Consider the following 25,393-nt stretch of genomic DNA (forward strand, 5'->3'; position numbering starts at 1 on the left):
ACTGCAATTTTCATTGGCTTATAAAAGCTTAACGTTTTCACTTATGGAAAATCCGCTTGCTCACGTCTGTCGGCATTGGTCCAAAGTTCTTGTGTATACAGTTTCGTACAGATTGCTCAATCTGTACGAAGGAAGAGTCTTTTTTTACTGCTTTTTACTGCTTTTCATATAATTCAAAATGGTGGGAGATCTAAAGGTCAGAGGTCAAAAGTCAAACAGTGAAAGTTGTTTGGCATGAGGAGACGCATGTGTGCATCGAAGTTTCATGGCTGTGGGTCAAACAGGGCATGAGTTGTACCTGTTCAAAGTTGGCATATTTCAATTGAGTGCTACAGCGCCACCCTTTGGCCAATGGTTGTGAGTTTCGGGTTTTCGCCGTTTGGCATAGCCCTCTACCATATTGCCGAATTTCATAAAAAGTGACCACGCGGTTAGGCCAGAACTGGCAAATACGGTGGAAGAATAGCGAAAGCCTAGTATCCCAAGAAAGGCTTTGAGCCTGATGGCCTCAAAACCTTAAAAATCATGTTTGGCTTAATAATACTATTGTAAACACATATACATGTTTTAATGGAATATTACTGTTAACAGTAGCTAACAATAATAATGAAAACCATATGCATAAGCTACAGGGTAATAGTAATTTAAAAAATAATATAAAACTAGAAACAGTTAAAATATGGGAATAGGTCTGTATATATTCCAATGGTCAATGCACACGTATGTCAGATCAATTGACTAAGGAGAAAACAAATGCATGAGAATGTATTTTGTCCCCGTCCACTGATTGGTCATTTATGTCACTGTAGCACGTGCTGGATGAATTGGAGATTATTAATTTTTTTTGCCACATTCAACCCTAACCCATTCAAATTTTTGGGCAAGTATAGAAATGTTTGCCCTGTGAAACAGAAAACTGAAGAAAGAAAGAAAGAAAGAAAGAGAAAGAAAGAGAAAGAAAGAAAGAAAGAAAGAAAGAAAGAAAGAAAGAAAGAAAGAAAGAAAGAAGCTGCACACGCCTTCACCAGCAGGTGGCAGTAAACATCAAACCACTATCAGGATCAACTTTGACCGTGACGTCATTGTCAACCCGGAAGTAGATCCGTTGCATTGTTGAGTCACGCACAGGGTTGCCATGTGGGCTTATTATAAGCGACTTTGGGCTTGTTTTTCTGTGAAGTTGCTTGTAAATATTGGTATTTGCAGGTTGCGCTTATTTTTGGCTTGTTTCTAAAGTGTAGTTGCTTATTTGGGCTTGTTTCCTAATGTGGTTTAACCCAGTGGTTCTCAAACATTTTCATGGCAAGGACCCTTTCTGTCAATGTATATCTGTATTTGAATGAATTCCTGAGCATGGGCATTGCAATGGTATTAAACGCTTGAATGTGGTGTAAGTTGATTAGGGCGATCACCTCATCTGTCTCTCCTTTGCAGTGCTGGCAATGCTCTGTTAATTGGGAGGTGCCAAGTACTAGAGGAGAGGGCTGTTTGTGTCTATTTTATATTGTAGCTTTTCTAATTGTAGGCCTTAAAGTGACTTGTGAGTAAAGTGGCACGGTTATTTAAAATGGAAATGGTTTAAATGAATAGAATGGATGGTATTTGTATTTTATATATATTATGGGACATAATCCTGGACATTGTTTGCCTTGTTTAAGTTTATTGATACAAATTACTATGTGTTCTTGGTATGACCCACCTGCATTAAAATGGTGGTTGCAGTAGCTTAAACAGGTAAGTTTTGGCAGGCTACAGCACAGCCGGAGGCAGAGAGATGCTGGGGCCCTTCGTGGAAGTGTGTACTCCATTAGATAGATATACAGGTTGCTGTTCAGTTAGCCTTTTGCCTGTGTTTTGCAAAAGGCCCCCACCCCCCATCTTAAAATATTTTGTGCCTGGGACCCACACGATTTGAGTGTATATATTTTTGGGGATATTAGCCTATTTGTTTTTAAACATCCGTAGCCTAGTCGCTTCTTTTGGGCTTGTTTTCATTGACGACCTGGTTGCTTGTTTCTCTCACAAAATATGGCAACACTGGTCACGCACACAGAGAGCAGCTTAGCGTCGGTTTATCTTTGAATTGATTCCACAGGACGAAAATATTTCTGCTCTAAAACAACACTGGAACATCACACTACACACTGCAGGTTGGTAGCATCAACACACTGTGACTAAACCATTGGAACTTGCTATAAATCATCCTTTTAGGCCGTGGTGGTGCTTTCATTCAGTGGGGAAACAAAATACCTGCAAGTGAAGGAAAAGAAAGTGCCATTTAAACGACTCAAAACGTGTCAAATATGCCTGAATATAATAGTTGCTGTTCTGGTGGAAAACTCATTATGTCCTAGCTCCCATTACGAACCTCTCACTCCGCCAAAAAGGCGAAAAAGGTAATCCACGTACCCTTTGCGGCCGTTCCACCGATTCCGGTAGAGCTCGCAGTGGAACCTCATCTCGGGGCTGTATAGCGGAGTTAGAGGTTCGTAATGGTGCTAATGTCCTAAACCAGGGGTCATCAACTGGGGGGTCTGGGACCCCTAGGGGTCCTCAGAACAACTGCAGGGGGGGGGGGGGGCGGCAAACCTTTGTATTTTTACATTAACTACTTGAACCCTTGCGTCCCTATTCTGGGAGGAACATTAGCCGAAAATAGCCGATCTACAAGCTCACAACACGTCTGTTGTGAGCTTGTAGATCGGCTATTTTCGGCGAAGCTGTTTGGTGTACAGGAAAAAATGAGCAGACCAAGTACTGAGCCAATAAAGGTCAAGTTTACAAAGTATTGAGGGTTTAAATGGTTAAATGTCTGAAAATACACATTGAACATTAATCCAATATGTAGTGGGGGGTCTCTGCTTCATCTCTCTCAGCTAAGGGTCGTTGGCCCGAAAAACGTTTAAAGGACAACTTTAGTTTTTTACAACCAAGGTTTATGTTTTAGATTGTAATTAAAGTAAATCAAATATGAGTGTGAACATTTTTAAATGTACTGCTTTCTAGAGTTTTAGCAATTTTTGCGATCTTTTTTTACAGTGGGCGGGGGCATTCTGTCCGGTGGCTAAATATGTATTTTTCTACACAATAGCCCGGTGTTTTCTTTATTATTATTTACAGTAGCTCTTCTAACCCCCAATAACTTACATCTGGCCATCAAAGACCACAGGACCTTTTTTATTGTGTAAAAAAGGCATATTTAGCCACCGGACAGAATGCCCCCGCCCACTGTAAAAAATATCGCAAAAATTGCCAAAACTGTAGAAAGCAGTACATGAAAAAAAATTAACACTCATCTTTTATTTACTTTAATTACAAGCTAAAATATAAACCTTGGTTGTAAAAAACTAAAGTTGTCATTTAAGACCCCTGTCCCCTGTAAGAATACCACCCAACTCACTCCAAATCCAACTCACTCCATGAAGACTTAAGAAATATTCGCCCAACTCACTCCAGGGCTCGGCCAACTCACTCCAGGGCTGGGACAACTCCCTCCAGGACCAAAGACCAACTCCCTCCAGGACCAAAGCCAACTCACTCCAGGACCAAACCCAACTCACTCCATGCAATGTCACCAGTGTAATATTGGTTCAATGTGTCAGTGGTGTAAAGTAACTAAGTACATTAACTTAAGTACTGTACTTATGTACAATGTTGGGTATTTGTGCGTTATTTGAGTATTCCCAACTTCCAATGGTTTTACCTCTACTCCACTACATATTGGATCCACATATTGTTTTTTTACTCCACTAAATGTATTTGTTTTACTAGTTACTTTGCAGCTATAAATTATAATATTATTGTGTGTGTGTGTGTGTGTGTGTGTGTGTGTGTGTGTGTGTGTGTGTGTGTGTGTGTGTGTTTTTTCCCCCCATTTCATGCCATTTACATTATTCTTGGAATAATTAATTGACTTCATACAAATGACCCATTCACATCAACACCTTATCTGCATATATAGCCTATCACCTGGTCATTGCATAATGCAGGCACATGACCCATTAATCAACACCTCATTGTAATGGATGTTTCAAAAAACAGAATAGACCCCTTAACAGACGACGTCATACTGGCTGCGTGCAGCCAGTATGCGCGCAACGAAACCCATTATATCAGGTCTCGTTAGGACGCGTCTCACTAGCCAACACACACAAGAGGGGGTTGGGGTGTGCTGAAACCAGTGCACCCCGAAACAGGTTGGGAATTGATTGCGTGAAACAATCACCTGTGCGTCCAGGCTCAATGTTAGTAAACAAATAATTGGTCTATAGAGTTAAAAGTAACAAATTCCTCAATATTGTACTTAATTCCTCAATATTGTACTTAAGCACAAATGTCTTCCTCAATAATAATTTGTGGAGTGAGTTGTGCAAATTAAATTTGTGGAGTGAGTTGGCCAAGTGTGTGGAGGGAGTTGGCCAAGTGTGTGGAGTGAGTTGGGCAAGTGTGTGGAGTGAGTTGGGCTCTGCTGTGGAGGGAGATGTCTGAAGTGAGTTGGGCGCGATTTGGAGTGAGTTGGATTTGGAGTGAGTTGGGCTGTTACCCCCTGTAAAAAGCGAATCTGTGTTTTGAGCTTGTAGATCGGCTACTTTTTTATGTGACACTGCAGTGAATGACTTAAAACGTGCCAAATATATGCTTTAATGTTATTAACTAAACAACAGTCAAGAAGCATATTTATTACATCACCGAATCCACAGGGGGATAAATAACTAAATCGATTGGTCTGATTAACTGAGGAGACAGTTGGAAAATGGTGAGGCGGCACTTTTATTAATATAGTAAAACAATATGGTGCTATTCCTATTCTTTGATTTAACGCAATAGCATCTGCAAAGCTAAATAATAATTTATTTCATAGTGAAGAAGCCATAAACCTCCACAGAACCATACAGGACACTCTCTCTAGCTCTCTCTCTCGTTGACCAAATCTCGTTTACATATTGTTGATTCATTGCTGTTCTAAACTCTAAACCCGCAATGCGTGATGGGATGGCATTCATAGCAGCACCAAAACACATTCTTCAATGAACACATATAGGCTATGGCTATGCGACACACAAATTGACAGGTGGGTCGTGGTTGGTACAGGATCACACGCTAATAATTATAATGCTGCGATAATCGCTCCATGAAAATGCGTTTAGTGTTCATATGGCTGTGTATGGAAGACATGCAATAATATCCTGCTGCATTGTAATATGTTATTATGACTGGAATACCGATCCAATGTTCATCTTGAGTACTGCTGGTGATTGCACGGTGGGGAATTAGACTGGAGCAAGTGTCCATAATTATATTCGCCTACAGGGAAAAATGTCAATGACAATACTGTTAGTGTGATCTCTATGACAATTATATTTATCCTCCAATATTTTTGTTTTTGATGTTTTCATAAAACTTGACATAAAACTTAAGCTGAGGGGAAAGAATCTGCAACTGAGGGTGCCACGCCCCCTCTGGCACACCTGTGGGCTGGGCTGGGCCTGGATTAACCACTTAAGCCCGGGACTTGGTGCAAAAGTAGCAGATCTACAAGCTCACAACTCATTGCATCACACTACTGTGAGCTTGTAGATCAGCTATTTCTCGAGCGTAACCGTAACTGTCATACAACAGACTATAAATAATCAGGCTCCATCAGGGTACACTGTGGTAACTAACATACAGTGTTGTCGTTCTCGGGCATAAATCTTGTATCCATATTACATCCTTTAAGTTTTTATAGATTTTTTCGTAATATGTCAGTGTTAGGTAAAAGTTGCGAAAATAACCGATCGACAAGCTCACAATTGGGGCCATTTTGGAAAAATAAACACAAAATAAAACAAAATGACAAATAGGGACACCAAGTTGAAGGTTGTTAATTGGCTAATGAAAATACTTAAGAATTTGTCAATACATTCTAATATTGCGGCTAGCTTGAAGAGTATCCTGATAATGATAAAGCTGGGGTCTTCAACAGGGGTTATTACAGAGTTACTACAGGAGGGCGCCAACTAGTGGTTCTTTATTTCTGTCTCTTTCATGCTTTCTTTCTTTCATTCGTGCTTTCTTTCTTTCTTTTTACATTAACCACATGAACCCTATCATCCATTCTGGGCGGAACATTTGCAGAAAATTCCCTATCTACATGCCCACAATGCGTTGCACTGCCACACGTTGTGAGCTTGAAGATCGGTTATTTGTTGATGTAGAGCCCTCATTTCGGGGTGGGGGCCACATTGTGCCAAGCGTGACTTGATGAGGGCCGGACCAGTTACACCGACGCGTGTGCGTTCACTTACACTGCGGTCACTGGCTTTTTTTTTCAGACTGTTGCCCCAGTCTCACTCAGTTTAACTACTATATCACTTTACAATTTGTGTTCATATTACAGTTACAAGCTACAAGAAATGTGGTATGAGAGATTGGGAACAAATATACATGCAATGTTTGCTTAATAGGAAGTCAGTGGGAGTGGCGGGGAAGGGGGCGCATTAGAGTCATACACAGTGGTGTGTGATTTGGGAAGGTACAGGACTGGGTGGCAAACCCCGCCCCCCGAGGGCCGCCGGAATCTAAACCGTGCCCCTGACCGTCTCCATTGGCTGGCTGTTTCCAAGATATATGTCTAACTACAGGGTTGAGCTGTAGGGGGTGCACCCTTAGTTCTGACACTGTGGGGGCTGGGGGCTCGCGCGTGCTCCACATGCACTCACCGTCAGCAGCGGTCGTTAACACCTTAAAGTTTAAACAATAGCCTCTCAAGGTTCGCGCCGTCAGTGGCGAGACATTCTCAATAGCGTCTACCTGGCTGCTTTGCATAACATAGGCTACTGGAGAAAAGCCATGGACTTGAATTGAATGTACATTCCTCTCACAATGAGAGACAACAGTCTCTGCACTGCAGAGTGTGAAGGGGATCGCTTAGCAGAGGACCTAGCCCTGAAACATGACTGTCATACAAGCGTCATGTGAACCATGGCTACAGAGGACCACAAGACAAAGACAAGTTGTCTGATTATTTTAATGCTTATGTGTGGGTGAGTCTATGTAAAGGGCTTTTATATAAAACTAAAAGGAACATAAAATAATTGATTAATTGAAACAAAAATAAAAACAACAAATTAACAATGCAACAAAATAATAAGAAATATAAATACATTAATAATCACATGTTGAATACAGTATTTCAACTAGCACTGAGCTGAGTGGCTATGTGCACATGCCTGCGCACGTGACGTCATAAAATACAGCACCCCTAGTTAAAAAATCCACAGCTCACCACTGTCTAACTAAGTATAGTTTGGCCGTCTTGTGCATCCGTCTGCCACTGTTATATATAGGTTAGTAATTGCTTCTCTGATGGATATATTATAGGATAAGGTCATAAAATAATGCATACTTCTATACCACCTGAGAGCAGAGATGAGTCATTAGTGATTATCCTCCATCCATTCACATGCACCTCCTCTTAAAATGATTCTATAGTGGCAGATTAAAGAACACCTTGCCGGCAGCATCAACATTCTGAGTGTGACTTGTGTTCAATAGCCTATTAGTTTGTTTTTACATGAATGGAGAAGTTTTCCAACTATTAAGATGTAAATATGAATCTGGCAGCTAAGTGATAATAAGTTAATTCACGTGTGGTGATAAAGACACTCTGGTTATGCTTGTCCAACTCACCGTTGTGACGGTCCTTCTCTCAATATACTCGACCATGAATGGCCATGCACGCTCTTGCTCTCTCTCTCTCTCTCTCTCTCTCTCTCTCTCTCTCTCTCTCTCTCTCTCTCTCTCTCTCTCTCTCTCTCTCTCTCTCTCTCTCTCTCTCTCGTCTGTTGGGTTAACCCCTGTGTCCCTGTGATAATGATATAGCCTAGATGATAGGCCTATATATAATATATTGAGATAATTAGAATATATTATTCTGTAAATGGTCGCTTTCTTTGCTGTTTCCTCAGCAGAAAACCATCCGTTCTTTTTTTTATTTCAATGGATTAAGTTACCGCCGATTGCCAGTCTGCAGATGGATGGATTGTGGATGCTATATTGATAATTCTCAACGACAAGCGTTCTTCTAACGCTATGGACTAGAGCTAATATCTCACATGACTCATGAGTATACAATAAGTAGTGTACTCGACTATTCCGCCAAGATTGAGAACGGTATACCACAAACTGTACAGGAAAATACTAAATAGGGCATGTGAGAACGCCTCTCCTACTGCACAAATGCACAGGAACTGTTTTTATATTGTGAGTTTTTATTGAGTTTATATTTTAAGTGGCCTGACTGCGTGGCATAACGTACTGCAAGGCCCACATGTACCTTTCAAGCATGCGTCATTCGGCCAATGGAGATTCGGCCAATGGAGATGGAGGTTTGGATTCCCGGGGGCGGGGCTTGCCAGCCGTTCCCGCACCTTCCCAAATCACGCCACAGTGGTAGCTAGAATGTTTTTACCGTTTTGAAAATCATGTCTCAAAAAAAGAAAAGTGTGACACTGCACTGTGTGGTCGGCTCACCTATGAAATCATGTTGAATTCACCACTGTCAATCATCTGTGTCATGCAGAAAGACAGTGAGATATATAGCATTCTCTCGGTTGCACACCGTTGGATGGAGAAACGGCACTCTCGGCTACGCACCGAGACGCATAACTCTCTCTGTTAAGTTATACAGCACGGAGAAGAAGCACTGCACTGTTGTATCATGGAGAAGTCTACTAATATCTGTAGTTGTCCCATACATCATTGTGCTTATGTTTAGCAGTACATTTCTCAAGATGATATTTGAAAATATTTGATGAAACTTTTTTTTGGGTGGTTTGGTTACCTTAATTTGGTTAATTCGCTTGCAGCTTTGCAGACAGTACACTCTGCTTTCCCATTTGTCATGACCCAGACAAAAACACGGGTACGTTTTCCGCATTTCATCTGTGAAATTGCTTTTGCGTTTCAGCATTTTCATTCACTCACGGGGGCAATGCATGCGTCCGCCTCTGTGCATCTGTTACTTTCCCGTCGAGGAATAAATGAATGACAGGCAGCGCGATGTGAGTGTGTGAGTGAGTGTGTCTGTGTCTCGTTGCTGTCACTGTGTACCAGCAACACTAGGATTCTGGCATCTGGGAGTTTGCTCAGCAGCTCATTGGCTCATTTACCCATGACACGACCAATGAGAGTTAGCGCTTTTATTGTTGCTAAGATACGTCCCCCCCTATTGATTCACAGATACAGTGCACACTACCCAAACTCTCAAAACCCCGGACATTTGAAGGATTTTATAAACCCCCCAGCACAGGCCGGACAGCCCCCCAAAAGAGGACATGTCCGGGTAAAAGAGGACGTATGGTCACCCTAGGTTTTATCTGTGGCTACATGCAGTTTTGCGCAACCTAGCTTTTAGCCACCGGCCAGTGCCAGTGTGTGAGTCTGTCAGAGAAGAGGGGAGGAAAAAACAACATACCACATCCAGTGTTGCCAGGCCTGCTTATTATAATAATCATATAATAAACTTTATTTGTATAGCACCTTTCATGACATGAAGCTCAAAGTGCTTTACAGAGCAATCTGAATACAATTACAGTTACAAATAATTTAACAATAAAGCAAATAAGAAAAGCAGAAGCATAAAACTCATTAAAATACTAGCAAAGGGCAGTGAATCAGGCAATACAGTGAGGACATGTACAACACCACAGAGATTTAAAAATCAACCAAAAAATCAGCTAAAAGCAAGAGTGAAGAAGTAGGTCTTGAGCTCTGCTTTAAAGCTATCCACAGAGGCCGCCTGTCTTAGGTGTAATGGGAGTTTATTCCACGCTGTCGGTCCGTAGAAGCAGAATGCTGCTTCTCCATGTTTTGTATATGTCATTGTAGGCACCTCTAGCAGGTCAGCACTTGAAGACCTGAGGGGGCGGTTTGGAGGCAGTCATAGAGGTAGGAAGGTGCCAGACCATTTAGAGCTTTATAAACTAGTAAAATAATTTTAAAATCAATCCTAAAAACAGCCAGTGTAGTGAAGCTAGAACTGGAGTAATATGTTCTCTCATCTTAGTTTTAGTTAAAACTCTGGCTGCCGCATTTTGAACAAGTTGTAATCTGTCAGTTGTTTTCTTTGGCAGGCCAGAGTAAAGTGTGTTGCAGTAATCAAGCCGAGAGAAAACAAAAGCGTGGATCAACGTTTTTGCATCGCCCTACGACAGATAGGCTCTGATTCGCGCAATATTTCTAAGATGACAGAAAGCAATCTTGGTAACATGATTAATGTGTGTATTAAAATTCAATTCAGAATCAATAATAAACCCCAGGTTCTTTACTGTAGTGTTACTTTCTACAGTCAGGTTACCAAGTTTACTTATTATTGATTCTCTCTGCTCACTAGAACCAATTATGAGAACTTCTGTTTTATCCTCATTTAGCTTAAGAAAGTTCTCGCTCATCCAGCATTTGATACTGGACAGACAGGTCAACAACGGGTCTAGAGCTGGGTATCATCAGCATAGAAATGGGAATTCACTCTGTGATCGGTGATGAGTTATCCCAGCGGCCACGTTGGGCTTGTAAAGTTGCTTGTAGAGATGCACGATATTGTTTTTTTGAAACCGATACCGATTATTTGCTGGGTCATATCGGCCGATACCGATCCGATACCGATATATTATATATTATATCTATATTGAGCTCATTGCTGATTTTTTTTTATTTTAATTTGTTTTACTGGTGAAAGTTGATGGTAAACCCCCCTCTCCACTATCCCTACTGTGATGAAAAATATTTATGGAATAAATACATTAATTATAGGCCTGTCAAAAAAAAATCGATTCATGAATAAATCGCGATTCTTAATGCCACGATTTTAAAAATCGATTCAAAATATTAAAATCGATTTTTTGAAAAAAAAAAAAAAAAAAAAACCTTTTTTTTTTTTTTTTACTTTTTTTTTTTAAAGTTAGTACCTTTTTCACTGGCAATTTGTCTGAAATCAATGTCAGAAAGACTGCCTGACATGATCTGGCTGCATTGAAGTGATTTGGGGTAGAAAATCGCAATAAATCGCAGAATCGAATATCAATTAATCGCAGAATCGCAATTTTAATCGAATCGGCACCCTAGAAAATCGCAATAAATCGCAGAATCGAATCGAATATCAATTAATCGCAGAATCGCAATTTTAATCGAATCGGCACCCTAGGAATCGATTTTGAATCGAATCGTGAGGTAAGTGAATCGTGACACCCCTAATTAATTATATATATTCTTCTAAGTAACAAACTTAACTATGACATAATTTTTGTATGCTATAAGCCATCACAGAATGATTTGAATCTTTGTATAACACAAAACCATGTTATGTGGCCTATGGAACTAAGATCATTGAATCTAGTTTGTTATTAGTGTTATTCATATTGTCTGTTGCCTAAATTCATTAGCCTCTGCTCTAACATCGTGGGGACTGCTCCGCCTCCAAGTGCTGTAGGTCGGTAGTCAGTAGCTCCTGATTAAGCCCAATGAATGGTCTGACAAATCACGGGTAGGTCCGTGTATCGCCTACTCGTCGCCTACTCGCCCATTCAATGGTCTGATATAACGTGATAATCTCCCATTCAGTGCATTGATAGCATTCGAAGCCGGTGTCTAAACAATAAAGCCCCCCTTAGCTCTCCCAATCACAACTCCCTGGAGCCACCACTGTGTGTGTGTGTGTGTGTGTGTGTGTGTGTGTGTGTGTGTGTGCGTGCGTGTGCGTGTGCGCGCGCGCGTGTAACGAGTGTTTGTTACGTCGATGTTAAATAACGACGCAATGTACACATTCGTGTTGAAAATATATCCTCCACAGTTTCACTACTCTAATCTAATTTAAGATGTACAAGAAACCCTCTGACTGTTCTGGGTATGAACTATGGACGTGAAGACTTTGCTGTTAGTTTCGACTATTTTCTGTTCACGTAGCAGTTTAGCCTAGGGTAACAGCCCAACTCACTCCAAATCGAGCCCAACTCACTCCAGACATCTCCCTCCACAGCAGAGCCCAACTCACTCCACAAATTTGGCCAACTCCCTCCACAGCAGAGGACAACTCACTCCACAAATTTGGACAACTCACTCCACAAATTTGCACAACTCCACAAATTTGCACAACTCACTCCAAAAATTATTATTGAGGAAGACATTTGTGCTTAAGTACAATATTGAGGAATTAAGTACAATATTGAGGAATTTGTTACTTTTGTACTCTATTCTATTTTAGGCTTCACTCTAACTTTTTGACAGCTTAAAACTGTTAAATACTTTTGACCGCAAATGTATTTAGCACAAATAAATACAGTTTTTGACAACCCATCCAGTGTTAATCTTTAATCCCTTGTCATGTGTTCTAGCCTGGTTGGAATCTCACAAAAAATGTTTGGGTCAATTTATCTTCGCATACTTAAAACTGGTAAATCAGATTATTTAGCTATTTAAATTTAAATGTAAACATGAGACAGCTAAAATAAACTGTTGGTCCATCATCATGCAATGAATGCAACCTTGTGATGAATGCAATGAATGCACCAATGTGATTAATCCACTGTTGGATAAATAGTAGTTATATACATAACTTTGGGACTGTGAAATGCATAGGAAAGTGTTGTTAATTGTAAACTGTAGACATTGAACATCTATTTTGATATAAAGTTATACCTAAATAATTAGATATTATTTTACAAGGTGAGGCACATTGCTCTACACAACTTTTGTTTTTTACTTTAACCTCCCGGTATGTTCAAAATGTCCCTCATTTTATTTATTTTTTAAATAAAATGAGACATACATTTTGAAAGTAGCCGATCTACAAGCTCACTTTATAGGAAGATGAGCACTTACTCCTATTACAATGAGGTGTTGATTAATGGGTCATGTGCCTGCATTATGCAATGACCAGGTGATAGGCTATATGCAGATAAGGTGTTGATGTGAATGGGTCATTTGTATGAAGTCAATTAATTATTCCAAGAATAATGTAAATGGCATGAAATGGGGGAAAAACACACACACACACACACACACACACACACACACACACACACACACACACACACACACACACACACACACACACACACACACACAAACACAGGGCTAAAGTGTTTAATGCATGTTTTATAATATTATAATTTATAGCTGCAAAGTAACTAGTAAAACAAATACATTTAGTGGAGTAAAAAAACAATATTTGGATCCAATATGTAGTGGAGTAGAGGTAAAAGCATTGGAAGTTGGGAATACTCAAATAACGCACAAATACCCAACATTGTACTTAAGTACAGTACTTAAGTACAATGTACTTAGTTACTTTACACCACTGACACATTGAACCAATATTACACTGGTGACATTGCATGGAGTGAGTTGGCTTTGGTCCTGGAGTGAGTTGGCTTTGGTCCTGGAGGGAGTTGGTCTTTGGTCCTGGAGTGAGTTGGCCGAATATTTCTTAAGTCTTCATGGAGTGAGTTGGATTTGGAGTGAGTTGGGTGGTATTCTAGCCTAGCAGCCTGTTGCGCACAAGCCCCCAGAGCCGCTGAGAAATCTTGAAGCCGCCACCCCAGTGGCCAAAGCTGGAACTGCAGGCGGGGAGAAATACATGCGCGAGCAAAACATACTGATATATATTTATATATATAGATATAAATATGTAAACATATTATACATAAATACATATGCATAGGCATCTCCAGTGAATTTCATAAATATCTCGCGTTCAATCCTTGACACACGGGCTGCCGTAGAACGCAAAAATGACACTAGTGCGCATGCTCATAACTCTACGTGTGGTCAAAATCGACTCAATAATTCTACTTCCGGCAGTCTTCTGGGTGCTTCAAAACGCCACTGAGCACATTCATTGAAATGATAGCTGGGGGCGGGGCAATCCGCCCTCTAGTTATATTATACCTCTATGGTTGCGCAGTGCACTCACTGTCTCTGTCTGAATACCAGTCATTTCGCCCATTCCGCAGTTCGCCCAAAAAGTCGGACATTTCGCCCAGACAGTTCGCCCATTTTCGCGGACATTTCGCCCAGACATTTCGCCCATAGATAGTGAAGCTAGCTGGCCGTTTGTGTGCGAGAATGAGAGTCTCTCTCTCTCTCTCTGTGTGTGTGTGTGTGTGTGTGTGTGTGTGTGTGTGTGTGTGTGTGTGTGTGTGTGTGTGTGTGTGTGTGTGTGTGTGTGTGTGTGTGTGTGTGTGTGTGTGTGTGTGTGTGTGTGTGTGTGTGTGTGTGTGTGAGAGACGCAGTCAGTGGGGCAAACGGAGTCCCCACGAAAAATATTTACGATTCTGTCCCTATCGGTACATAACTCGGACGGCGCGTAGTCGACTAGCAGGACCATCGGCTGGTCGTTGCGGGCACTCGCGCCTGGAGGCGCTCGGGCGCAACTCCTCAGCCTCAAGGTCTGCTGAGTCGGCGCGCCTCCGTCATGGTCCAAAACTATACTTTATCGGCGAAAAAAAGTAGTCCGCGGATGACTGAAAATTAAATTCCCCTCTTAAATAAAGCCATTTATAATGAATCTCGCACAACTGATTGATTATATATTTACTAGACCATACCCGGTGAAGGGCGCCCTTCACCATACCCGGTGAAGGGCGCGCGTCCCCTCGTATATATATAAAAAATTGCTATATAAAAGAGCAAAATAGGCTTGCTATTTTCTGTTGCCCTGCAGCAGGCTTGAGTATATTTTTGATGGCATTTTACACCACTAACAACATTAATCAGAGAATCACACGTCTTTGTCACAACTCGCGTTTTGTCTTTTTTAACCAACACAGTACAAAGTACTGGACACACAGATGACACACAGGTCATAGATGACTCAGGTCATAAACCTGGAAATACAGGAAAATAAACATTGTATTACCATATATTCATAGCATATATGATTCACAATTAAACAGCAGGTAATGTAGCACAGTCTATCACAGTAGAACCGAAATAGCAGAAAATGACTACAATACCCATGAGGCATTCTGAACCATGAGCCAACAACGCGTCGCCCCAGCTACCATTAAGTTACAGTGTCCAAGTTACAATACACAAAATACACCAAAATAATACTTTTCAATGGACTACTTGGGTAGCACTGATAATATTAACCACAGTAAGGTTCATAAAGTGTGTTGATGAAACGTTTACATTGTTGATTAAGTCACGATGACGACGTTAGCATTAGCGTTAGCCGCATGCTAGCGCCAAACGTCCGTTAGCTTAGCATCACGCTAACGGCTCATAGTAACTTGGTTTGGCTAATAAACATTAATCCCAACTAACGCCAACACAGTAATGGATGTAAACATACACAGACATGCTTTGGACATTATTATCAGGTTGCATGTTGGTGGTATGGGGTTCGTTTGGTTTGGCCTCGTTTTCATAGACGTCGTTGCTTGTTTCTCTCGCGAAACCTGTGGCCATGTTTCCCATTGAACCCGGAAAAAAACCCTACGTCCGCTGCCACTACTGCTCCCGGTTTGGCTACAATGGGAAACATGGCCACAGGCTGACTAAATAAGCGATTTAAACGGGTAGTTTCGCTGGCGACCTAAAATATTATGCAGCCGACCAAACCTTAAACATCCGTGCGGTTTAGAATCTACCATTAGTTTTGGGATACGATGTATACAAAAGGGTAAACAGCGGAGCCTTGGCGGACGTTCGCCCGATCCTGGAAGAGAACGACATAGAACCGTTCTTTATGGAGCTAATGTGCATCGTGTGTGGGGAAACAAATCTGGAGTGTTTACTTTCCACAGCAGAGAGTGGGCGGGGTCTATGGTGTAGAGTCGTGTTGCCATGTCCGCCGATTGTAAGCGCTTTAGGGCCAATGTTGGTGTTATAGGGTTCGTTTGGTTTGGCCTCGTTTTCATAGACCTCGCTGCTTGTTTCTCTCGCGAAACCTGGCAACGACGCATGCGCAGTTTGATCGGAGTCCCAAGACCCCATCCACCCACCCACCCACCGTCAGGTTACTAGAATTATAGTAGGATAATGAATGTCGGGCGAAATGTCTGGGCGAAATGTCTGGGGGTGGGCGAAATGTCCGCTCAAAAACACGGGCGAAATGGATTTAGGGCGAAATGTCTGGTTACCCTCTGTCTGAGAGAGACGGCATGTAGAGTGCGTGGAGGGGGGAGGAGCTACAGCCGACTCTCTTAAAGAGACATAGACAGGCAGAGAGACTGCTCTCGTTCATTTTATTATACAATATCGGAGAATTTAATGGGGTTTATTTTGACATCGGTTCAATACCGATACAGCCGATATGGGCCGATATCGATACGTTACCGATTATATCGTGCATCTCTAGTTGCTTGTGATAATGGTATTTGCAGGTTGCGTTTTGAGCTTGTAGATCGGCTATTTTCAAATAGCCAACGTTTATAGGTTTGAAGTGCTTGTGGCCTCTAGTTGCTTCTTTTAGGCTTGTTTCCATAGACCTGGTTGCTTATTCCTCTCGCAAAATCTGGCAACACTGATCACATGGCTTTCAAGAGGAGCAGATCTACAAGCTCTCAACAAAAGCTGCAAAGCGTTGTGGGCTTGTTGATCGGCTATTTTGATCAAAAATGAAAAACATAGTGAAATTAAAACTAAACATGAATAGTCTTAATTTATTTTTTAATGTTCAAATCCTGTGCCATCGAACAAAGCTTCGAAGCCCCAACATATTTGGGTCAGCTCTAAAGATGTTTTTAAATGTCCATTGGCCTTCCCCATTTTCTAAATATAAAAGAATATAAAAAAAAAAAAGACACTAACCATGTAACTTTAGTGCCCGGACAAGCGAATGGGAAATGTACTTGAAGGACAAGTGCCTCAAAACGTTAATGCCAAGCCCTGGCAAAGTACTTTGGTATGAATTCATTCTTAATTTAAACAATTATCCTGTATCATACAAACCTAACCGTGTGTAAATCGGTTGAGAACTCAGCGAGTTGTGGTGCTTTTCATGCCTCAATAAGCTTGGTTTATACTTCGACGCACGACAGTATTGCACGATGAACATCGCCGATCTACAAGCCCCCAACGTGTCGCGGATGTGGCGTGCTATGGGCTTGTAGATTGGGGGTGCACTCACGCTACCATTATGCGTCGAAGCATCACTCAGCATAGAAATACTGGGCATAGAAAGTGACGCTTACCAGCCAGGATAGATATGGTGGAATGAGCAGTTTCCTACTCTGGATGCGGTCGTCGCTGGGATGGAAACTCAGTAAACTTTCAAAGAGCAGACAACGTACAGAACCAAAGGTCAATTTTACAAAGTACCGAGGGGTTACAGTGGTTTTCTTTTTAGAGGTATTAAAAAAAGGTCTTGAAAGGCATTACATTTGTACTTAAGAAGTGTCCAGATACCCTGGACATTGTGGGCAGCGCAATGTTAAAACAGTATTATATCTATTTGGCCCCTCCATTGTAAAACAAATCTAAAATAAAGCATAAAATGGAAAATAAATAAATAGTCAAATCTAAAAGGTGGCCAGTGTTGTCAGGGGCTGTCTTTCAGCAGGGCTGGACTGGGACAAAAACATTGGGCTGGAATTGAATTGCCTATCAAATCAAGTATAGTCAGGGGCCAGGGCTGCACTATACTGGACCCCTGCATATAGGTGAAGTTAATGGGTTCTCCCCAAATCTACTTTACTAATGGACATGCATGTGGCATGCTCTACTAAATGCAGTTTAATTTGACTGAGACACGGACGCAGGCACACGCGCACGCACGTTTGCGCACACACACACACACACACACACACACACACACACACACACACCGAGCTCCACAAAGATGTGTGCCTCGTTATAGTCATATTCCTTCATAATGTATTTAAAGTCCATTTGTTTAGGCAGTCACACTCAATGGCAAGTAGGACCCATGCTGTATGGCAAAATGTAAAGAGCCTGTGCATGGATAGCAGTAGTCAGCTCTAAGTGTGAGCTGATGGGGGGAAAAAGGATTTGCATTATATCTAAAAGTGTGTTTAAAGCCCATGGCAGCTACATCTTTTTCGTTGTATTTAGTTTTATTTCCGTGTATGTCCAGGTCCTGGTATAGCTATAAAATGCAGTCCAGTAGGCATGGTATGCTGTTACACTGCATGTGTTAGACGTCCGATTCTGTAACCTACCGTCATTGCAGTGATGGCAGGACGCGACGGACATGAACTGAATTCGAAAGGTAACCAAATGCGGTGTAAAACGCGACACGTGTGGCGTGCTTTTGAGAAGTTCCTCATGCGTTTTATGTCCCACAGCTGCCTCGGTCTCGGTGGGAATGGCAGCCTCACAAAGTGCAAGACAAACTTCCATACAGGCCCGCACACACACAACGTTTTGCATGTAACTCTAGTAACAGTAGAGGAGGTAGTGTAGCCATAGTAGCACAGTCAGTAGCTACTATGCCTGCGGTGTTTGTTCTGTGCTCCGTGCAAGTCCGGCACATGTGCAGTAGAAGGCGAGAGTATATCGCCTCGTGGCTAAATGAAAGGCTGTTTGCACATGTACACCACCAACAGGGCTAAATATTTATTGATTATTAGAAGTGGAGACACATGTAAAGGTGGCAAAGTAAATGGTTGTCTTGCCAGAGCCATGAGCTGATAGCTGACAGCCCGTAATAGCCCCGTAGCTAAGTCTGCCTGGTGCATGCATGCGTGCATGCACGCACACACGGACCCGTCGCTCCCATAGCCATGGGAAGTTGATGTGTAAGCTGTTTGAGCCATGTGTGCTAATAACACAACCTGGATTAGAACATTGCAGTAGTAGCAACTATTAGCACCATTCAGGTGAATGAAGAAAGCTTAGCTGGTAATCAGCTGGTGAGACCATTATAACTATGGGTGTGAGACAGACAGTCTGGGGGTGAGACCATTATAACTCTATGGGTGTGAGACAGACAGTCTGTGGGGCGCCCCTGCTTTCCCACCGGATCGTAGTAACTTCAACTTGGCCACGCCCCTAGTTGTATGCTTATACATTGGACCTGCATTTCAGAATTCAGAGATTCTGATGTGTGAATTTTGAGACATACTATTATTTATTCAAATAGGACATTTGAATGAGTAGGCTATAAATAAGTATGGAATTGTCACTGAAGTCTGTACGGTTTAACAACTTTTATTTACTATCAAAACAACAAAATGCGTATGCAGACACGTGTCAAACACACTGCCTTTACTACAGCAAACAACCTTTATAATTGTTTTAGTTGCCTTAGGTTCAAGATTACATTTCAACTTTTAATATGCTATTGGCCGTGTGTGTTCTTTTTGGAAATAATGAAAATGTCCCAAAAATATAAAAAGCTACTCGTACGGAAAGGCTATCATCATATATTAATGTACTTATAATGACCCTATAAAGTTTATGTTAGATGCAAGATTCTGATTAGTCCCAAAAAGCATAGTGTTAGTTTTTTTTTTTTAGTTTGTTGAGTTGATGAATTTACTAGCCGAAAGGCATAATTCGAGATGATTGAAACGTGATTGCAATGTTGACTGAATTTGTGATGAGGTATTTTGTGATTTGTATGTTACTGTGTCATATTAGACAGGGGTCTTCAATGTTTTTCAGGCCAAGGACCCATTAGCTGAGTGAGAGATGAAGCAGGGACCCTCTCTACTTATTGTATGCAATTGTGTTGCAGATTCAACCTTTTCATAGGTTTCAGTGATAACTTTATCAACATCACTATCATCAGTGTTGTTTAAATTAATGTTTTGTTTGTTGGTTCACACAATTGATCTTTTCTACTAATGTTGGATTCATGTGTATTTTCAGACATTAACCACTTAAACCCTTAAATAAACTTGGCCATTGGCTCTGTACTTGGCCTGCTCATTTCCCTCCTCTACACCAAACCTCTTTGCCGATCTACAAGCTCACAATGTGTCATATTGTGAGCTTGCAGATAGGCTACTTTGGACAAATGTTTCCCCCAGAATAGGGATGCTAGGGTTCAAGTGGTTAATGTAAAAAAATTCAAAAATATTCCACAAAGACTTGGCAAATCCCCTGTAGTAACTCTGAGGACCCCCTAGGTGCCCTGCACCCCATGTTGAAGACCCATGCTGTATGGCAAAATGTAAAGTTCAAACATTTAATGGTTTTCGCTCATCTTTTCCCTAGACTTCCTGCACCTCCCTGTGTGTAAAGAGGAGGTTTCCCCTGAAGAGGAGAGGAGCCCCAGTCTGGTCCAGGAGGAACCAGAACCTCCACAGATTAAAGAGGAACAGGGGGAGCTACCTCAAAGACCAGAGGAGGCTGATGGGTCAACGTTGACATTACTAGAATTGAAACGTGAAGGCGATGATGAAAATGGAGCCTCTCGCCAGCACCTCAACTGAACGCATGGAAACCCAAGCTGACGCAGAGGACAGTGACGCCTCACAACCAACTAGTAGTGATGACCAGGATGACCAGCTCCTCTCTTCACACTGTTCTGAATCTGGAACTGAAGACAGTGACGAGTGGGAGGAGACCAGGGACGGTCAGTCTGCCTTAAACTCACTGAAATCCTTCAAGACACAAAATATGGAAGGAAAAAGAATGTCATTGAGGAGCAACTTGTCCCAGGACCAGAAATCATCCAAACAAACTCCATCCATTAGTCATACAGAAGTTGAAGTTGAGGTTGAGGACACAGAGATGGAACCATTTAGTTGCGCTGTCTGTGGTAAAATGTTTGACCAAATTAGAAGTCTGAGAAGACACGAGATGATTCATAGCAAGACAAAACCCTTTAATTGTACAGTTTGTGGCAAAGGCTGCGCCCAAACGAGTGAGCTGAAGACCCACATGCGGATTCACACTGGGGAAAAACCTTTTAGCTGCTCATTTTGTGAACGAAGATTCAATCGAAAGGACCAGCTGACTGTGCACATGAGGAATCATACAGGGGAGAAACCGTACGGGTGTACAGTCTGTGAACAAAGATTCACTCGAAATGGTCAATTGAAGATGCACATGAGGACTCATACAGGGGAAAAGCCCTTTACTTGTGCTGTTTGTGGCAAAGGTTGCTGTCAAATGAGTGATCTGAAAAATCACATGAGAACTCATACAGGGGAAAAACCCTTTAGTTGTGCAATTTGTCAACAAAAATTCAGTCGAAATGATCAACTGAAGATTCACATGAGGACTCATACTGGGGAAAAACCTTTTGTTTGTACGGGTTGTGGAAAAACCTTCAGTCATAGTGGACATCTGAAGACACACATGAGGAAACATACAGGTGAAAATCCTTCAAGTACAGTTTGTGGTAAAATATTTAATCTGCCTTGCATTGCCTAAATAGCGTGTATATAATTTGCTTCTCAAGAATGTATATATATATATGTATAAATATATATATATATATATATACGCGCGTGCGTACACACAAACCCCTACAAAACCTGAAGAAAAAACACTGCTTGTTAATTTTGTTATATCAAATATGTAATACATTTTCTCATGTTATGTCTTGCCTAGACTTCCTGCACCTGCCTGTGTGTAAAGAGGTTTCCTCTGAACAGCAGGAGAGGGACTCCAGTCTGGTCCAGGAGGAATGTTCACAGATTAAAAAGGAACAAGGGGAGCTACTTCAAAGTCCAGAGGAAGCGGATGGGTCAGCAGTGGAATTAGTGGTAGTGAAAAGTGAATTTGATGATATCGATGAAGATCGAGAGACAGAGCCTCAAGCCAGCACCTCAACTGAGCATATGAGTCTACTAGCTGATGTAGAGAAACCCTTCAGTTGTAATGTTTGTGGCAAAAGTTTTGGTCAAATGTATGGTTTAAAAAGACACAAGATGACCCACACAAGGGACAAGCCCTTTAATTGTACAGTCTGTGGCAAAGGCTGTTTTCAAATTCGTGATCTGGAAAATCATATGAGAACTCACACAGGAGAAAAACCCTTTAGTTGTACAGTTTGTGAACAAAGATTCAATCGGAACGATCAGCTGAAGATGCACATGAGAAATCATACGGGGGAGAAGCCCTTCAGTTGTGCCCTGTGTGAAAAAAGTTTCAGCCAACATGGTCTACTGAAAACGCACATGTGGATCCACACGGGGGAACGACCCTTCACTTGTAAAGTCTGTGGCAAAAGCTTTAATCGTAAGAAAATACTGAAGACACACATGAGTACTCATACGGGTGAAAGACCCCATCTCTGTCCGGTGTGTGGCAAAGGCTATTGTGAAAACAATGTGCTGAAGGCGCACATGAGAACGCACACAGGGGAAAAACCCTTTAGTTGTACAATTTGTGAAAAAAGATTCTGTCGAAATGGTGAACTGAAGGTGCACATGAGGACGCACACGGGTGAAAAACCCTGTATTTGCAATATTTGTGGCAAAAGCTTCATTCACAGTGGAAGTCTGAAGATGCATATGATGACCCATACAGGGGAAAAACCATTTAGTTGCAAAATATGTGGTAAAGGCTGTTTACACATAGATAATTTGAAAAGACACATGAGGACTCATACAGGGGAAAAACCCTTTACTTGCAAAGTCTGTGGCAAAGGCTGTCTGCACTTGGGTAATCTGAAAAGACACATGACGACTCATACAGGAGAGAAGCCCTTTAGTTGTACAGTTTGTGAGCAAACATTCAACCGAAATGATCAACTCAAAAGACACGTACGGACTCACACAGGGGAAAAGCCCTTTAGTTGCACAGTTTGTGGCCAAAGGTTCAGTCGAAATGGTCATTTGAGCAAACACATGAGGATTCATACAGGGGGAAATCCCTTAAATTGTCTGTTGTCATCTTCGTCATCATCAGACTCCACCATTAATGAAATGGAAGATGAGCTAGTTCATACATTATCCACTGGCGATGGTATTCTACCAGAGGCTGAAAGTTAAAATGCTGGCAAATTGAGCGTCCTCCATAGTGTACAAATGCCTTGCTGGACACTATTTGACCTAAACTTCAAATCATTTCATAAAAGTAACTTTTGTAGAAAAAAATGCATATGGAAAAGTTCTACAAATAGAGGGAAAAACAAGGGATGAGGTGCAATGTCAGATATGGCAAATGGAGTATGCATATGGTGCAGAGTAAAAAAATAAAATTAAGCAGAAGATGCCTCTCTTGTGCTAGTAGAGTAAACCTTTAGCAGCAGATATAAATAGCAGCAGATATATAATAAGTCCACTTCAGCCAAAACTGAAATAAAACTAGGCAGAATATTGTTGCTGTCGGGTAGAAACCTCATACGTCCAAAACTTTCATAATTAAAGTTTATTAAATAAAAAAAAGCAATTTTAAAAAGTAAAATAGCCGATCTACAAGCTCAAACTTTGTCGCGATGCAATAAGTTTGTAGATCTGCAAATTTTGTTCTACTTTTGTGTGACACAGTAGTGTGATGAAATAAGGGCATTTATTTAAAAAAATATATAACAAGCTGAAATATATATGGAGATGAGAGGTTTCTGCGTGACTGCGACGATATGCTTCTTGCAGGTGAATCATACATGTAAGGTTGTTCATAGTGATAGTGTCATTACAGCAGCAATAGAGTGTGTTCATAATCGTGTATCGCCACTGTCGGCTGGAATCCTTGTATGTCCAAAACTGTATTTTAAAATAGCAGATCTACAAGCTCACAACGCGGAGTAGGGCATTAATTTATGGGGGGGGGGGAGTTGGAATATGGGGATATAATGGTTTTGTCCTGCAGCAACATTAGACATAAAGGGATAGTCTGTATGACCCTCTGTGGTTCAAGAAGTATTGAGTCATTTTTTATTTTTTTCTATTTAAAGGGGAATACCACTCATTTTCAACATTGAACTATGTCTTTAATACACCGTAGAGCTGTTGTGTGGAAATAAGAAAAAGTCTCCGCCCCCTCAGCCAAAAGTACACGTTGCGTATGTCACTGATCACATGACCTCAATCAATTATCCAGTTCTAGGCAATATAGGGGGGGGGGGGCTTTTTTCTTATTACCACACAACAGTTCTAAGGTGTATTAAAGACATAGTTCAATGTTGAAAATGAGTGGTATTTCCCTTTCAGTGAAAATAGTAATACAGCAATATAAATACTGTATTCAAAGGTTGATTGGAGTAAAAGTTCAAGTATTGACATGAAGATATACTTTAAGTACCAAACTAAAACTAAAAAATAAAATAAAAATGCCGATCTAGAAGCTCACAAAACGTCACCTTGGGGAGAGTTGTAACCTTGTAGATAAGCTATTTTAAGATAACTTATCAAGTTTTCAAGTATAAAATAGGGTTCAAATCTAAATCTACAAAGTATGTTGGAATTTAAGGTTTCAAATAGTTGTAGTGGAGTAAAAAAGTAGGTTACATTACTTGCCTCTGAGAATGGAATAAATAAATGCAATAAAGTGTAATCTAAAAAATAGTACAGTACTGTAATGAGTAAATGTAATAGTTTCCACCTGTGGTGGAAACGTATGGTCTGTTAGAATGAGTTGATTTGCATAATATATCACTTGCCTGGCTGACTTAGCTGGGCCTGAGATACTCTCTCTCTCTCTCTCTCTCTCTCTCTCTCTCTCTCTCTCTCTCTCTCTCTCTCTCTGTGTATGTAAGTTTGCTATGTAATAATATTTATATCTCCATGGTTATTTAAACATGTTTCTATTTATATATTTTTTGTGTTTTTAAGTGTATCAAACTAAATCCTGATTTTAATCGTACTTCATCCACAATCCATTTTTTTATTTATTTTTTACTAATACTCTATTGCAGTTACTATTTTCCGAATGTGATCTCATGTATGTACAATTTTTTTAATCAATTTATCACTATTACTTGTTGACTTTTATTGTGTTTTAAATAAAAAAGAAATGCAATTATTCAGCATCTTTCCTGTCATTTCTAATGTTGGGTACATGCGATGATCGCCAGGTGGTTGGTTGCCCTATGAGGTCTAGATTCAGGTTCTCCCAACATGTCGTTTCAAGGAACACTTACAATAGGCTCTATGCACAGCAGCCATATTATCACTTCCTTCACAGGTGTTACCAATGATACTAATGAAGGCTCTGTTCCATTTAGTGTGGCACAGTGGTTTCCACGACCCCCATAACTCTGAGAGTGTACAAATGGAACCAAATGGACCCTTACGGTTCCATTTGGTTCCATTTATACACTCTCAGAGTTACACACCTGTAAGGGGCCATTTGGAAGCCCATGAGGGTCCCTGGACCCCAACTGTAGACCCACTGGTGTAGCTGAGTGTTTCCAGTGGGCCAACATGCACAATATCAGCACCCTGACTCTGTTTGACCAGAATGGAACAGAGCCTTCATTAGTATCATTGGTAACACCTGTGAATGTCTTCATAATATGGCTGCTGTGAATAGAGCCTATACAGAAACA

The 25,393-nt window shown here is 41.1% G+C and overlaps 1 long non-coding RNA gene across 1 annotated transcript; it reads left to right on the forward strand.

Moving 5' to 3' along the window:
* Positions 1-2,044: 2,044 nt before the first annotated feature.
* LOC311052128 lies at positions 2,045-24,773 on the forward strand. The gene is made up of 3 exons (XR_014601474.1): positions 2,045-2,150; positions 20,167-21,271; positions 21,511-24,773. It is a non-coding gene; the product is annotated as an uncharacterized lncRNA (long non-coding RNA).
* Positions 24,774-25,393: the final 620 nt, after the last annotated feature.

Source organism: Gymnoscopelus microlampas, assembly GCF_963454915.1.
Source record: "Gymnoscopelus microlampas genome assembly, chromosome: 9".
NCBI lineage: Eukaryota > Metazoa > Chordata > Actinopteri > Myctophiformes > Myctophidae > Gymnoscopelus > Gymnoscopelus microlampas.